Here is an 11,562-nt window from a genome sequence, read left to right on the forward strand (position 1 = left end):
TAGCCTAAACAGCTAGCTTAATCCTGCTGCTAGAATATTGTTGCATATTCTATGAATGAACCTTTCCAGCAAGGTACTCGTTAAAGAGGCTGACACAGCCAGGAATGGAGGATTCATTGAGGTACAGGATAGATGACACACATGTTTTCGTGTGAGGGTCCAGAATTTGATCTGGGACTTGCTTTCATTGTAACATACAACCAGGTAGTGAAGAGGTGGGAGAGAAGACCCCCAGCTCTCACCTGTGCCCAACAACTGGATGTTACCAAAGCTGCCAAAAAGATCCCAATAATGGTGAAAAACCACATTGGCTTAGTTCAATTTGCAAGCATTTTTTTAAAAAATGAAACATTATCAGGCATTGTAATGGGTTGAATGGTGGCACCCCAAAAGATACGTCTACCCAGAACCTGTGAGTGCAACCTTATTTGGAAAAAGGGTCTTTGCAAATGTTAGTAAGTTGAGGATCTTGAGATGAGATCATCCCAAATTATCCAGGTGAGCCCTAAATCCAATGATGTATCCTTACAAGAGAAAGACAGAGGGAGATTTCAGACAGAAGAGGAGAGGAGAAGCCCCTGTGAACACAAAGGCAGATCTTGGAGTGATGCAGCCACAAGCCAAGGAATGCCTGGAGCCACCAGAAGCTTGAAGAGGCAAAGAAGAGATTCTCCCTAGAGCCTTCAGGGGAAATATGGCCCTACGGACACTTTGATTTCAGACCTCTGACTTTCAGAAATGTGAGAGAATAAATTTCCATTGCTTTAAGCCACCAGGTGTGTGGTAATTTGTTAGAGCAGCCCTAGGAAACCAATACAGACATTAAATAGAAAAAGATCACAGACCTCTCTTTGATAATCCTGCCAGTCACTCAGCCAGAACAAGAATGACCACACCCTGAACCAAGAACCAGAGATCTGTTATGTACTTTTTTTTTTTTCCAGTTTATTTAGAATTGGCTTTCAGGAAAATACTGCATTTTGTTTAATTCAAAATATTTCAAAACATCACTCACCATCTCTAATTTGAATGCCAAATTAGAAACTTATTTCAGAAATTGTGATGGGCGTGATTACTGCATACAAACAGAGTGCACAAACTTTTTCAAAAAGGAATAAGCAGGGAGTTCCCTGGTGGTCTAGTGGTTAGGATTCAGTGCTTTTACTGCTGTGGCCTGGGTTCAATCCCTGGTCGGGGAACTGAGATCCTGCAAGCTGTGTGGCATGACCAAAATATTTTTTAAAAAAAGGAATAAGCAGATGCCTATGACCTCCGCATCCCTTCTAAGAGACTTTATTTTCTTAAGCTATGGTGACCCCGGTTGGGCATTGCAGGAAGATAGGAAAACCGTTCCTATGTTAGTAAGGAAAAAGAGGCAGCCTATACATCGGGGCATAGGATTTCAGATGTGGTCCTATGATAAGAAAGGTAACATCCTATTTCAAACAGCATGAAAAATAGAAGAGAAAAAATAAATTGTGGACCACATATTTACTTGAGAACAACAGAGTAAATCAGAAAATCAGAGACCCTGATATAGATCTTGTTCACTTTTTAAAATCAGTTTATCTCCAATAATACTCCCAGAAAATAAGAATTTAGAAAAGAATTTTTTGAGACAATTGTTTCACTCCCACAGACCACTTAAACAGAGCAAGCTTCTTTGTTTTAGCTTCAAGCATGATGCAACACAGGTGTATGTTTCACGACCAAATGACGATGGAAGCATAGATCATTGTATTTATCTTCGACAGTTACTATGAGAGGATAATTTGATCATTTCTACCGAATCATTAAATCAGAAAGGTAGCAAAATTTCCTGTAAATTGTGTATGCAAATTGCCTTTGATAGCACCAACATGCAATTGCTTCTGGAATCTAATAAAGCAAACGTTTTAGGTCTGCCCAGCAGCATTTACTTATCAGGCCAACATGAAACATAAAAATGATGTTTGGGAAGAACTTACATCACATAAGAGTCATTACAATATGATAGTATTATGGTGACCTTTTTGTTAAATGCTGTGGACATTTTTTGAGACAATTTTATTCTTTCTTAAATATTCTTTTAACTTTTTTAGACAATGTAATTTACTATTAGGGTTTAAAATTAGTATGAGCTAACATTACTCCATTTTAGTAACCCAAATGGAAAAATAAACTTTCCCCATTACAAGAACTTGTACAAGTCCTGGGGACAGGCTCAGACTGGGCTGGCTTGAGTCACATGATCATCTCTGGAATCACATGACCAATCACTGCAGTGGCTGCTGGGGGGCAGGGTTCTCTGACTAGCTGCTCTCTCCAGGCCCACGTGGTTGGAGTGGGCAAGGACGGGTTCTCCCTAGCAAGGGCAGCTGTGATGTTACCAAAAGGAGTAAGGGACAGAGCTCCTGGACAGGGCTTTCTCTGAGGTGTTACAAATTGGCTCTCTCCCTTCCTGTTCCATCTCCCAGGTTATCCCGAATAGGGGAGCATCCCTTTCCCTTTTGATCTTGCCATTCTCATCCTGGATTACACACCTATTCTGACTAATTCACCCATTCAAGCTCAGTTGGGAAAGTTTAAACTTCTTCCCCTTGCAAGGAATCTTTCTTTTATTCAAACACACTTCCTACCCATGAGAAACAAAACATTATTCAATTACAAACCATCTTCTAAGCATTTATCATATGCACACATGAGTTCATTTAGTTCAATAAGTTCTGGGTTACTGTTCCAAATTTAAGACTAGTAAATGGAGATACAGAAAGGTTATATAAGTCATGCAAAATCACATAGCTCATGAATGGCTGGACCAGGATGTGAATTTGAGCCAGATTCCAAGCCAGGATCTTGAAAAGGGAAGGCCTAATGCTGCCACACACTAGCTGTGTTATCTTCAGTAAATCATCTCCACCTGAACCATAATTTTAATCATCTATGAGGTCAGAATATTTATAAATCCTGTCCGGCCTATTCCATGGGTTCTTGGAAGGTTCTATGAGATGACATATGGGAATGAATTTTGCACATAATAAGTCACAGGTGCACACACATGATGTTTCTTTCATAGATCGAGCCTCTAGGAAACTGTCTAGAGGGGGTGGAGGCATATCTAGTAAGATTTGGGGAATAGGAACCTCAGCGGATTTGAATACTGGGTGGAGGGACATAAAGTGATGAAGCGAATATACTGAGGCTCCAGCTGTGGGTTGGCAAGAGGCCAGGCAGGGTCCAAGTAAGTGGGAATGCCCAAATGTGCTGATTTTCCCATGACCGAGGGATTTCCTGGGACACAGGACTTTCCGTGCTAAAACTGGGCAAGTCCTGAGCAAACTAAGATGAGTTGGTTGCCCTAGTTAAGATGAAAATCATTGGTCATCTTAATAGCAGTAAAAGGCATCCTCGTGAGGAAATGACTTGTGAACTGGCTATTTAAAAGCAGGGTGGAAAGTAACCCCACGGTGACTGGGTTTTGTGGAAGCGGCAGCCAGATTGTTTCAAAGGTGCCATCTCTCCAGCCCCTTAGAAAAGTGGAAGCAAACAATGCGTTTCCTGAAGTAAGGAAAGATTGATGAACCATTCTGGTAGGATGGTAGCAATTCTTCCCCAAACTCATAGCACTCTGGAAGTGAACTCTTCCCTTCCCCTAGGTTAGCAGGCACATAGTCTCCCACTCTGGGCCATAACACCCAGTCTCCTCTGGGGAGGAAGGGACAGCTCTGCTAGGAGTTAGGAGCCAAGAATGCAGGCATTTCACACCTTCATGCAGCCTTGCTTTCCAATGATGCCTCTTTGCCTAATTCCCTCTTCCCTTCAAAGGCTCTCTTTCCAGAATGTCCTCTATCCTCTTGACTTGTGACTTGTAGCTGTCTTCACTTGTGTCTGTATATCCAGACAGGACTGAATGCCTGAAGGGGACCTGGCTTTGGAAACCTGGGATTCCTGCCCCACTCCACAAAAAGAACATTCCTTTTGGAAAACTCTTCAATCTTGTCATGTTCCAGTATCTTGTCACTTCTCAGTGCTCCATTTGAGATGTGCAATGACTCGGCCAAATATCATCTCTATGTCCCTTTAAACAAGTTACTTCATATCCCTTTCTCACTTCCCTCTTAGTAAAGTGAGGTTGATAATTATGTTACCGAATGTAATTGGTGGTGGGAGGATTAAATAATTTCACACATGTGAAGTGCCTAGAACAGTGTCTGGATGCTAGTAGGTGCTCGATAAGTATTAGTGCTTTTTGTTTTTATCCAACCTACCTGCTTGTTGCATTAGCATTGCATTCTCATCACTTTCTGTAGAAAATGAGGTGTAAAGTTTCCCTTCCTTAGTGTAGCAGAAAGAGCATATGCTTTGGAAGTGTGTGATTATCTCCAATATTATACAACTCCCATACATTTTGATTTCCTAGTTTGCTAAACTGAACTAGGAGTCAACTAAGGTGGGTTCAAAGAGATAACACATGACCACTCATGAAACCAAGCAGGACCCTGGGGGGCTCCTGGGCATGGAAGCCTTTCTGTCCCGTTTCTTGACTGCAGCCTCTGTGACCTTCCCTGAGTTCCAAAGGGCAGATTCAGAACAGTTGCTAATCCGGGAAGGGAAGGGATACAAAGACAAAGGAGGGGCAGCCAGGAAACAATAATACAGTCTTGGGGCAGGGTCCTGGTTCCACCTCAAGGAATACACATAACAATGTCTTTAAGCCCTTTAAGATGTCAGCATTCTTCATACTAGACAAAGACCCCCTGAGGTTACATTAAAGGAATCAGAGTGGCTCATTAAGATTACCTGAGACCAGATTAGAGGAGTGCAGGCCCTGAACACACCCTAAGCTTATCAGCAACCCCGCCCTTGAACCATTGCTCTAAAACTTCTAATCAAATCCTCCCAGGTTGGGACACATAGTTTTTCCAGGCAGGAGCCCACTGTGTCCCCCTTTGCCTGGCAAAGCAATAAAGAGATTCTTTTCTACTTCACCCAGAACTCTGTCTCTGAGACTTGATTCAGCACCAGTGTACAGAGGCCAAGCTTTCAGCATCACTCCCTCCTGCGGGACCCCCCCCCCACATAGCTTACACTCTATATACAGTATAGGGTGGAACCCTCGGACTGATTTTATGTTATGTCACTAGACTGTAAGCCTCTTGAAAAAAGGTCATGTTGATTTTAATCTTCTTTCCAGGACTTAACTCAGTATCGGTATAAAAGGAGAATCAATGGATGTCTACTGAAGTGATGGCACCTGGATTGTATTTGGTGATCTATGAATTATGGTTTTCTTTCTAAGGTTATAGAGCCAGTTAGTAAAATGGAGGGTGCCTGTTCTGACATTTTGTTCCTTAAATCTATTAGTAAATTTGCCTTACAAGGAAGGATATTGAGAAAATAACTATAAAATATCTTTAGTTCATGAGCAAAAATAGGACTTAGAGACTACGTTACATAGTTGAACTACATTTCTATTTTCAAAATTAAGCCTGTTGTATAACATCTGTTGTATTTCATCTTCAGTTTTAATACATTTTAGACAAGGTGGAAACTTTCAGGACACAATCATCAATATTTCTGAGCAAGAATCCTGGCTCCTTTGTAATTAAATTGCCCTTTCCTGCTAATTTGTGTGCGTCCATATAATATCCCTTCCCTCAAATTAAAAACATCACTCACTGACGATGCTTAAAATTTGAAACAAAGGTAGAGAAGTGCAAAGGGACAGGGCATAGAAGCAATCAAACTGGATATTTCTCCTGAGTTAAGGTATTTTTATTCCTTTACATCTTGTCAAGTGGTTACTTTTGTGGCAAAAGCAGCTGTATTATGGGAACATATTTGATGGGTAACAGGTTTTATATTCACAGATGTCAATGATGAAGCTTGGAAACATTTTTTATAAATGGAAAAGAAGCATGAACAATCATTTTTTCTCATCACAAGTTTGTAGTCTAAACCTGTTTTCATCTCGGATAAAACTGACTTTCTACAGCAACTTAGTATAGATGTGAAAAAATCCTTGGACCATTACTGTATATTCTGTTGACATGGAACTAGAAGAAGAAATTGAGTCAACTAGAACATAGTTCTGTTTCTGCAACATGTACTGTAAGGTCTTCTCATACAATTTTAGAAATTCAAACACCCAACTCCAAAATAATGAAATGATGGATCACATTCCAAACTTGAGAGAGGCTATGTTAGGAAGTGGAAATATTTTTCCAAAAGGATTTGAAATAGCAAAACATGGCATGCCTCTTACTTAAAATTCTAAAAGATTTGTAAACCTAGGCAATTGACTCTTATTAGCATCCCCCAACTGTGGTTTATTTTTCCATCTTGACCTTCTCAGTTATTCTGTTTCATTTAATGAAGGCAGATTTCCCAATCCTTGTTTCCTAATGTTGGCCTCTTGAGTCTGATTTAGCCAGAATAGTGGTGATAACATGCAGAATTTAATAGGGAAGGGAAATAGCTAATTACATATGCTATCAAAGGAAGTAAGGAAAGGCCTGGAGAAATGATACATCCCTAGATCTCAGAGTCACACATCATGGCACAGAATATCGAGCCTGCAAGATATGGTATGGCTGATGTCAAGGTGTCAGCTAGAAAATCTTCCACAGATAGACCCCCAAATTTTACCTGCACTGTTCCCTCTGTTCTCCTGATAATTTTTTATATGAATTTTGAAAAAAAATAATGACACAAATGTGTTATTCCAAATAGAAGGACTATGTCATCACTAAATTAGCTGGAACTCTTAACAATTACCACAATGTTGGCCAAAGGAAGGGCCAGCTCTGGGCTGGCCTTTTGCAAGAACCATTTAATAGCACTTGCCATTGTTTCTTCCCCATACTGGGTCCCTGCCCTCTCTCCAACCCCCCATAACAATTTTCTCTCATTCACACTCAAGTGTAAATCCACTCACTGGAGATTAGGCAGCCTTGGAGATCTATACCAATGATCTCATTTCACTAGGAGAAACATGCAGCCAGAATTATGAGTTTGGAACAGAACATAAAACTAGTCAATGCCAGAACTATGTTTGTTGACTTTTTTCTCTGTCATCAGTGTCAACAGTTTTTAAAGCTATTGTGATCTTCAACATTAGCCAAAAATGTGTTAGAAAGCTAAAATAACAGTTAATAGGCTAACCCAAAATACAGTCATGCCACACCAAAGGTGAGTTCATGCTACCAGGAGGAGGAGCAGAACCTCAGAAGCAACAGCAATGTTTGTGAGGCTCCTGCAGCAGAGTGGAGAGCCTACAAGTTTGCCTTCTTATTTCAGCAGATACTACTCAGGTACAACTCCTCTGTTTCCAGCTACTCACTTGCCTGCAGAAATTATCCAGGAGAAACCAGTGGTTGCTACAGCTGTGGAAGCATGAAAACAGTTGGGCTTGTTAAACAATTTAGAGCAACTTCAGCAGGATAAGTTTTCCAGAAGGATCTAGTTGCCTTCTTTTTATCACAGCCTCATGAAGTTTACAGCTGTCATTTATCCAGGACTATAGTCTTTTTCATTTATTCCTAAGTTCACCAGGTGGTGGAACCAAGGTGGTGGGATAAAATAATGGACTAGTGCCCCTATCTTGAGGCCAACCTTGTTGGCATCCTCCCTAAACTTTTCCCTATTTATGACAGCCACCTAAGGGTTATCAATCCCACTTCTGGTGACTGAAATTTTACCATAAGCTTAACTTCTCAAGTTTCAGAATCAAAGGTTTTTGTTGTGATGCAGTGGATGAGGTAGGAAATGGGTGATAAGAAACCAGAGAGGGCACTCACCCACTCCATTTAGGCTGAGCCTGCCCATCCTTAAAGCTTGCTTTTGGGGCTGGAAGATTCAGACCTGGAGTCACATTGCGGCTTCATCACGTACTAGCTGTGTGACCAAGAGTTCACTTAACCTCTTGGTTTCTTGTTTCCCTTATTTGTAAAATAGGGATAGAAATAGATTAAATTGGAATGCCTGACATATAATAAATGTTCAATAAATTCCAACTACTGTTATCATATGTTCAAAATGGGAATAATAATACCCATGACCCATGGCTGAGGTCAATAATGCTACCTACACAACAAACATTCTTTAGTCTCAGCGCAGTGAGAGTTTATTTCTTATGTCCAGTCCAATGTGAGTAGTGGGGCAGGGGCTCAGTTCCATGTGGTCATTCAGTGGTTCAGGCACCTTTCATTATTCATTTCTCCTATCTTCTAGAACCATATCATCCTCTTAATTCAGCCTATAGGTGGGGAAATGTTGCTGGGAAAAGAGAAAGAGAGAGTGGAGAAGGCACACCAGTTTCAACCACACATCACCTCTGTGGTGGTTCTGTTGTCAAAAACTCATCACATGGCCTCATCTAGATGTAAGGGGGATGGAAAAGGTTGTTTAGCTACATGCCTAGTAAGACAAAGACAACACAGGTTCTGGAAGGCTCTTGAAGCATCAGTCACATTTATCTCCAAGGACAGTGCTGAGAATTAGGTGAGATGCCTTATGTTAGGTAGAGGAGAGTTAGTCTCAGCACCAGCCTCCTTAAATATAGCTACTGTTACTATTAACCTCACATCACTGGGTTAAGGTGGGCACACTTTGTGAAAAGAGCAAAGTCTGAAGTTTATTCTAGCATGTCTTGCTACTGAAGCCTTCATAGACCCGAAGGTGAGGGAGACCCATGGTTACTTCTGCACAGTGACCATCCAGAGACCGGTGACCCAGAAAAACAGCACCAAGGCTCTCCCAGAGCTGCTGGTCACTTAGAGAAGAGAAATAACAAACAAAACAAAAAAAACCCTTAATTTTAATATGTCTGTTTTTAGATCTAAGAGATTTCCAAATATTGCCTTTTTTTTGTATTATGAAAATATTTTACCCCGGCTCCCCTGTTTTTAGCTGTCAGACTTTGGCAAGTTATTTGAATTCTGTAAAATAACCATCTGTAAAATGAGGATAGTACTGTTCTACTTCAGAGGGTTTTTGTGATGATGAAATGGCATGATGAATGGCAAGTAACCCTGGGCTTGCAGTAGTGGAGACTTAGGGGCAAGGTGCTGTCTTTTTCCTCTTCCTCCTCCCTCTCCTCCTCCTCTTTCTTTTCTCCACCTTTTAAATGTGATTACTATTTCTATAATCATGCATTGTCAAATCGAACAATGTTTGTCTCTTTGACTTTCTCTTTGACCGAGGATAGCATCCTGAAGTGGTTGGAGAAGCCTGGACTTTGGAATAAGCGAAGGTTGAATCCCATCCTGACTCACACTTGCTCACTGGGTGTGGGTCCTTGGGCAACTCACTTGACTTTTCTGTGTGTATTTATTCATCTTTAAAATAAGGTTATGATTTCTAACATTAAAGGGTGGATAAGAGTCCGGTAAACCAATAATTGCAGTGCATGGTATAAAATGAAAACTAATTTCCTTGTCCAACATGGGAATTCTCAGGGGGCCTAAGAATTTGTAAACTGTAAATTGTAGCACCCTGGGACCTCAGAAGAACTGACGTACATTCACATGAGTATTTTTTATTGACAGATCCAGTTCCATGCTGTTTTATAATTTGATTTTATTAATAAGTCCAATACTTAAGTGTGAAAGGTTCAGGGCTTAGAACTGATATCTTGTGGTTTTGACTTGCATTTCTCCAATAGCTAATGATGTTGAATATCTTTTCATGTGCTTATTGGCTACTTGTATATCTTCTTTGGAGTAATGTCTATTCTAGTCTTTTCCTCATTTTTGAATTGGGCTTTCTTTTTTTGTTGAGAACAAATTACTTTTCAATAAGCTTTTAGTTTGTGGTAATTGTGTCTAAATGAAGTGTATCTTCAAACTTATTTAATTTTGTTTACTTGATCTGTCAAATTTAGAGAGAGCTGTTTAAAAGTTTCCTGCCTTAATTACAGCTTTGACAAATTCTTGTATTTCTAACAGTTTGCTTTACACGTTTTAATGCAAGATTTTTTGATGCTCTAGGGTTCATTGTGGCTTTGATTTCTCGGTGTTATACCTTTTATCAATATAAAAAGTCCTTTTACATCTGGTTGCTTGAATTTTGCCTTGCCTAATATTATCTCTCCTGCTTTTTAAAATTAGTTTACATTTGTTTGGTGTATTTTGGGCAAACCCCTTTATTTCAAACTTTGTGTCAATTTACTTTATGCATATCTCCATAAACAGCTTATTAGCAGGTTGTTTATTTTTACCCAATTTAAGAGATCTTATATTTTTTAAACTCAGTCTGTTGCCATCATTGAAATGTTGGGTGTTAGTCCTGCTGTCTTTTTCTGTTTTCTTTCTGAGGTCTTATGCTCCTTCATTTTTCTTTTCTACTTCTTGACTTTGCTAAACGTTCAAGTTCTTTTTGTTTTATTTTTTCTCTCATTGCGGTTTATAGGATTTACATCCTTTTTCTTTTTATTCTACTAGTGTTTACCCTAAGTTTTTCACACATACAAGATGAGGGACAGATTTAGAGAATGATGATTTCCATTTTGGAAGGAGTTAGAGATGGTGTATGTCATTGACATAGAAATAGCTGGTGTCTGTCACCTCCAGGTCGAAACACACATTTGTTCCTCTTCTGGGAAAATGGACATGTCCAGCCTGATCCCTGGCTAACACCGAACCACCCTTCAGCCTCCAAATAGAAAGTCCTCTCTTAGGAAGCCTTTCCTGGCTCCAAGTCTTGGGCAATGTTCTCTCCCAAGTGCTCCATAGCATTCTGTCCTTGGGCTGTCACAACACTTTCCACCCTGTCTTATAACCAACTTTTCTTCATCTATCCTTGTGGAGGGGACACTATGTCTTGTTTACTGTCTCCAGCACCTAGCTATTCACTATGTGAGGCCCAGAAATCTGCTCCCTGTGTAATACTGATGGGAAACACTTTTCTAGGACCAGAGACAATATAATTGACATGTCAGTGAGATGAACTTTAGTGGAGACAGCTAAAGTTTAATCCTGGGGCAATCTTTCCACATGTCAGGGAAAGAACAGTCTCAACAAAGGGATTTTAAATCCATCTCCTTGGAGGTTATCATGTCCTGAAAAGTCTCACCCCAATTCTCAGTCCATTTGTAGGCAATTGCTGGAGGTAAATTAGAAAACAGCTAGCTCCTAGGTCACAAAGAAGCTGAGAGAGAAAATCTGCCTGCATGTTGTTACTGCTGCTAAACACTGTGGTACATGTTTGGTGAGTGCATCTAAACTTCTGGAGAGCATATCTGAGGCCGGAAGTCATGTTGCTTTTGATTTCATTCTTGGCAATCTCTGACATGGATGAAGCGTATTTACGTGCACTAGCCCTCACACCCTGTTCTTAATTGTCTCATGCACTGAAAGGTAGAACAGGACACCTGGGAGGCCAGTTGCAGGAGAATCTGTCACCTGTTTCATCAACCTGTGCATCCTCTGTATTTGTCTGAGACCACCTTGCTCCAGTTACTTAACCACAGTGACAAAGATAATTCGTGGTGAGATTAATTGAAATTGAGATCTCCTGTGGCTGATTGCTCACACTGGGAGCTCTGCTTACTCCTAAAAATTGCCACAGGGTCTGTGTATATGT

The 11,562-nt window shown here is 40.4% G+C and overlaps 1 non-coding gene across 1 annotated transcript; it reads left to right on the top strand.

Annotated features, from left to right (window-relative positions):
* Positions 1–1,127: 1,127 nt before the first annotated feature.
* TRNAK-UUU (transfer RNA lysine (anticodon UUU)) lies at positions 1,128–1,199 on the top strand. Its single transcript has one exon. It is a non-coding gene; the product is annotated as a tRNA-Lys (tRNA).
* The last annotated feature ends 10,363 nt before the right edge of the window (positions 1,200–11,562 follow it).

Source organism: Globicephala melas, chromosome 2 (genome assembly GCF_963455315.2).
Source record: "Globicephala melas chromosome 2, mGloMel1.2, whole genome shotgun sequence".
In the NCBI taxonomy this organism is placed as follows: domain Eukaryota; kingdom Metazoa; phylum Chordata; class Mammalia; order Artiodactyla; family Delphinidae; genus Globicephala; species Globicephala melas.